Here is a 6,560-nt window from a genome sequence, read left to right as displayed (position 1 = left end):
GTCAAATGCCTTTGCATAGTCAATAAAATATAAATAAACATTTTCCTAGTACTGTATATACTCATGTATAAGCTTGAGTTTTTCAGCACATTTTTTAATGCAGATTTTGTGGTACAATTAGGTGCCTCAGCTGTCATGCGGGTCAGCTTAGACTAGAGGATATATGGTATCCTCTGCTTTCAGCCAAGGTCCTTCTGATATTATCATTCCATGTCCTTTTCTGAATTCACCTGGAATTTCTGGCAGTTCAAATTTTTTTGAATTATCTTCAACAAAATTTTACTTGCATGACATTAATGATATTGCTCAACAATTGCGCTCTCCTGTGTCACCTGTCTTTGGAACGGGCATAAATACAGACTTCTTCCATTCAGTTGGACAGATATATGTCTTCCAGACTTCTTGGCATAGGTGACTCCGTGATTTCAATACATCATTTCAATTGGTATTCTCCCATCAACTTGATAACTGTCTTTATCTTCCCCAGCTTTCCCCCTAAGTTCCCCGTTGCCAATAGAATACAGTGTGGCACTTAAGAAAGGACTTCTGGAACCAATTTGTCTGTCACAAAGCCCAAGTCTATCATGTAATTGTTGTACGACCATGGCAGCTTTGTATGTCAGTTTTCTTACCTGTAAAAAGTGGGGCACGATAATCATGGTACTCACGTCATCAGGGTGGTCTGATGATTAAATGTGCTATATTACTATACTATGAGTGTGCTATATTATTACTTGTAGTGGCTATAATTGCAATCTAAATTAAATAAATCAGGAGCAGGATGAGACACGAAGCGTTTCATTCTGGGATTTACATATTATATAATATTTGACTATGTCCCCATGTTTCATAGCTTTCCTTTCCCCACACAGACATTACAATTGTGCACTCATCATCCATGTGGACCAAGTTCCCAGTCCTCAATTTATTGGAGTCATGCTTTGTCTATCATCTGTGAAAGTCATTGTTTCGTTGTCTCTAAGCATTTACAACCCAGTCAGGAGTGCTTCCTGGCCTTTATTATACATTCCTAGACAGAGCTTTCTAGATATTTTATCCAGCTATGTATCTTCTACTTCCAAATTCACCTCCTTTTTAAAAGGAACACTTCTGAAGATGCTGCGCTTTTCCCCTCCACAACTACAAAGTCCTGTTATTAGGAGCCATGGAAATAATTGTGACTGAAAGTGATCCTTTGTACAACAGCATCCAATATTGCCCAGTCTTACGCGTCTCATAACTGCGGTTCCATTTGAGCCCATGATTGCAGCCCCCATGTCAATCATCTCCATAAAGGCCTTTCTCTGTTTTGTTCATTCCCTACTTTACTAAGCATGATGTCCTGAATGAACAACTGCCTCTTGGTCATGTGCAGGTTCCACATCAGCATCTAATTAAGAGTTCAGAAATTCTCCTTCTTCACAATGTTATCCATAGTTTGTTATGACTCACATGGCCAAGTGCCTTTGTATAGCTGATAAGACACAAGTAAACATCTCTTTGGTAGTCCCTGATTTCATCCAAGAGCTGTCTGAAATCAGCCACGGTAGTCCTCATGCCACATCTCTTCAGGTCAGCATCATTTTCTAGCAGCTCCCTGTAAATATTGTATGTGACTTACTGGCATTGTTCAATACTTTCCACATTCCACTGGTTCACCTTTATTTTAAATGAACACAAATAAAGATGTCTGCCAGTCACTTGGTCAGTTAGCTGTGTTCCAAATGTATTGGCATAGACCGGCGCTTCCAGTGGCTCATCAGCTGATTGAAATACTTCAGTTGGTATTCTTGTCAGTTACTGAGCCTTCACTGTAGTTTGGATTTCCTCAAATACCACTGGTTCCTAATCATGATACTTCTTGAGATGGTTGACTATTGACCCGTTCTTTTTGGTTGTTACTGTTATTCCTTCTCTCTTCTTTTGACCCTTCCTGCATCACTCAATATTTTGCCCAAAGTACTCTTCATGATTGGACCTGAGATCTGAAAAGTGTTTTTTTCGTTCTTTCTGCCTGAGAAATGCTGAGCTTGTTCTTCCTTTTTTGGCTTTGCACCTTTAATTATGACACATAGCCTTTTCAAGCGACTCTGGGACATTTTCTGTCCAACTCTTTCACTTCATCACTTCTGCCATTGCCGTTAAGTGGTCTACATTCTAGAGCCAGATGCAGTCTCTTCTCACAGTCACTTGGTCTTTTTTCTTTCCTTTCTTTTTTTAAAAAATCATTTTATTGGGGGCTTGTACAACTCTTATCACAATCCATACATCCATGGTGTCAAGCACTTTTGTACATTTGTTTCCCTCATCATTCTCAAAACATTTGCTTTCTACTTGAGCCCTTGGTATCAGCTCATTTTCCCCCTCTCCCTCCTCCCCCATGAACCCTTGATAATTTAAATTATTTTGTCTTATCTTACACTGTCCGACGTCGCCCTTCACCCACTTCTCCGTTGTCCATCCCCCAAGGAGGAGGTTATATGTAGATTCTTGTAATCTGTTCCCCCTTTCTCCCTCACCTTCCCTCCACCCTCCCAGTATCACCACTCTCACCACTGGTCCTGATTCCCTGTGTTTCCAGTTCCTATCTACCAAGCAGTACTGTCCGTCAAGCTAGATCTGAAAATGTTCTTTTTGATGAATGTGGTGACATTTCTCTTGAGTTTTTTCAGTCCCAGCTAGTAAACAATATGATTGCGACTCAAAATGACAAATACCAGCCTGTTTCAGATCACTAATGTCTAGGATCTTGGTCTCGATGTGTTCCATTTAATTGCTTTACAACTTTCAATTTTCCTAGCTCCCTTCTTCATTCATTCCATGGTCTAATTATTAATACATGTTTGAAGCTGTTTCTCCTTCTCAAATGAAGGCCCTGAAAGCTTTGCTCCATTGGCATCAAGAAGGTCAGCCCTACTTTGAGGAGGCTGCTCGTCCTCATTCAGAGCTGCGGTCCCTTGCAGTCTGAAGGACTCGTCTTCTAGCACCACGTTAGACGTGTTCGGCTGCTCTGCACATTCTCAGTGGATCGCTTTTCAGAAGCAGGCCAACCACTTCTTTATTCTTCCTGGGCTTAGTCTGAAAGTTCTGCTGAAATCTGTTCACCATGGATGATCCTGTTGGTATTTGAAAAACTAGGTGGTATGGTTGCCAGCATTACAGTAACACACAAGACACCACAATTTGACAAATTGACAAATGAGTCCCAATTCCTAGTTATGATTAATTCTGATAAAACAAGCTCCTCATTAGTCTCTAACCCTAACCCTGAAAATGGCAACGGTGGTCTCTTCCTTTTAGGAGCATTAGCACGTAAGCCACTGTCTTACATAAAGTAGGAGAAAAATAGTAGTGTTTATAGTGAGGATCAAATCTCATAGCTGATTTCCCAAACAACACGTCTTTGTCGGACAGCAGTGGATAGATGAGAATGTAGGCTTTGTGACCTAACAGACTATAGTTCCAATCCTAGTTCTATCACTGATTAGTTACATTGCTTCAAACAGACAGACAGACAGACAGACAAACAGGACTGCAAGTTGTTCAGTAACCTATTGCTGAGCTTTCCTTTCCCTTCCAAAATGGCCAACCGATTCTTAGAGCCACTAACAAAAGGATCCCATCTACAAGCCACTCTTTTCTTTCCTAAAACTTCCTACCACTGGAGAGGCTTTTCTTCCTTAAAGTCCTTCATGCCCACTTTGTCCCTTCTGATCCTTTAATATCTCCCCTTCAGCCACCAGGCGGATTTATTGCATGCCATATTGACCTTTAGTGGTTCCTAGGTACCATGGAAGAAAAGTGTGGTGCTCTGCTTCTCGGAAGTTCATAGCCAATTAACTCCTATGAAGCAGCTTTCTTCTGCAGAACACGAGGTCACCAGGGGTTGTAATCAACTTAATGGTAATGGGCCCCTTGAGGGACCCCTTGATCATCAACTTGATGGTAAATATGATCAACTTTAATCTACCTACCTCCAATTATTCTTCTTAGGCAATAGCAGCATTCTTACCCTACTCCCCCAAGGTCCCTAAGTCTTTCTGCCCCTTAGTCATGGTTGCTGAATTTCTATCCTGAGATCTTTCAGAATTGGCAGACTGATCTTTTTTTCCTCGAATACCAGATGTGACTTCCATCTTCTTAGAGTGCCATAAAATGTGCTTCACACTACATGCAGCTTGACCGGACACCCACACAGATGATGGATGCATTTCTGATTGCGATGACGGCTCGAGGAAGAGAGAAAGTTAAAGCATCCTTAGCTCTGACATGAATCATGGATCTCCGTCTTTGATTACAAAATAATGACACACACCCTGTCACACCGATGATTAAAGTCTATTACACATATTCAACTGTTTTACAAGGAATAACATTGCTGGCTCTTGGGATTTTCAAATGAAAACTGAAGTTATTTCATATCTAAAGTACTTATTCAACTAAGGTTATGAAATGTTAAAAAAAAAGTGTGTGGGGCTTGGGATAGAGGAAAGAGGGAGGGCAAAAATATCTGAGTATATGATTCTGCATGGAGTCACGTTTACTGTTAGAAACTTTGCACACACACATCCTGAATTGTGCTTTAGGATTATTTTAACAACCATTGTTTTGCAAATTTCTGAAAAAGATACTATTTTCAGCTAAACTGAAGTCCCTCTGGAACTTCATGCCTATGTTGTTAATACTCTATTACATAGAACCACCCCTACTATTCTAATGAGGACCACTATTGACGAGCCATGTCTATCATGTAATGATGCATTTTTACTTAACATACTCAAATTTCCAAGTGTAAGAGTATGATCCTCTTAAAAAGCTCTATGCTTACTCCAAGAATGGAGTATATACATATATATATGTGTGTGTGTGTGTGTGTGTATATATATATATATATCACTCACCTTATTTAAAGCTTGACCTTAACTTACATCTTTGGCGGTATCCCAAAATAAAATTTCCCTCGAAAGACTAATTTATTATTATGAAAGATATATTTTCTTTTCAACTGTGAGACATTCTAAAAGTAGCATTCCCAAACTTACCAGGAATGAAAGTACCAGGTTAGAATAAGGGAACACTGCACAGCATTGCCAGGCAGGTCGTTTGGGGTCTAGGACGCAGGGAAAAGGGACATGATGCACAGTGGGGCGATACTTTAAAATCAGTCACATTTCTCTATGTTCATTCTTCCATTTGTCCTTCAGAAAATGTTGACTGTTATCTAGCGAAATGCCACCTTTTCAAATGCTAAAATTGTTTTAAATGGGTTTGCATTTTTAATTTCCCAGAAACGTTATGGATGAGGAAAGCACACCAACGGGTTTAAGCATTTAAAAAAATCAACCTCCTCTGACCTAAGTGTTCAAAGCATTTGTCAGAGGTACAAGTTCTAGAAATCCCAAGTTTTGTTGGCTGCTGGTGACTTAGAATGACCTTCCAGTAGCTCTGAGGCTCTCCTTTTCACTCCTGAAACTGTGTGAGCAAAACGGATGGCCTTCAGTGGTTGGTGGTGGGTCGGTCGCACAGTGAGATTCCTATTATAGAAGCTGTCCGGTGATTTTGATTTTGTCACCTGCGGCACTTAACAGTTCACAATGTTTGGTTGGGTAACTTAAGATTGTTTTAATTTTCGCATTTTACATCCCTTTTGGCACTTTGAAGAAGGGAACATTTTCTTTAAAGGGGTCCTCTGGGGGAAGTGGTCGGTCCCCCTCCCCTTGTCTCTTTTAAACATCTGGCTTTATGAAATCCCACGATTTGCCTCTGGGCGCTAAGTGAAAGGGGTGGGCATGTGCTTCCACTAGCCCTGAGGCACAAGTCCTCTTAAAGGCTCGTATCTCCGGCTTTGGGTGGTTTGGCTGCTGTTGCCACAAGCTCTGGTGGCCCCTCTCGGCAGAAAAGCAGAGCTGGATTTTTGCAGGCCCACATGGCCACGTCCCCTCCCGTCCCGCTGGCCGGGTTGGACGAGGACCACCTGCTGCACGGCCCCAGCCGATTGGCATAGCGGTTTCGGAGGCGATTGCGGCTACGTGTCCGCAAACCTGGGCGCTGGGTCGGCAGGTAAAGATCCCCATTCCTAGTCCGGTAGCCTTCTTCCCGGTTGCGCCCCAGGAGCATCGAAATGTTGGGGTTACGGATAGCATAGATGACCGGGTTGATGGCGCCATTGGCCCAAGTCAGCCAGACAGCCACCACGTTGAGCAGCGAGGGGGCCTGAGCGGCTGGGGCCTGCCGGGCGGCAGCCAGCAGCACCAGGCAGCAGTAGGGGCCCCAGCAGCCCGCCACGAAGACGATCATGATGAGCACGGTGGTGGCGGTGCGCACCTCGCTGAAAAAGCGCACCACGCGCGCGTAGGTGGTCAGCGGGCGCACGCGCAGCTCCGACAGGCGCACGGTCTTGCAGATGTGGTAGTGGCAGAAGCACATGAGCAGGAAGGGCAGCAGGTAGCAGGCCACCACCAGCCCCACGCTGTAGGCCGCGCCCAGCCGCGCGGGGTCCGGGGAGGTCCGGTAGAGGCAGCCGTGGAAGCTCTGCGCCGCCGCCGCCGGCGCCTCCCGGG

This window comes from Echinops telfairi, unplaced genomic scaffold, assembly GCF_000313985.2.
Source record: "Echinops telfairi isolate 266 unplaced genomic scaffold, ASM31398v2 ScPeMD7_18;HRSCAF=68, whole genome shotgun sequence".
NCBI lineage: Eukaryota > Metazoa > Chordata > Mammalia > Afrosoricida > Tenrecidae > Echinops > Echinops telfairi.
This window is presented reverse-complemented; position numbering follows the sequence as displayed.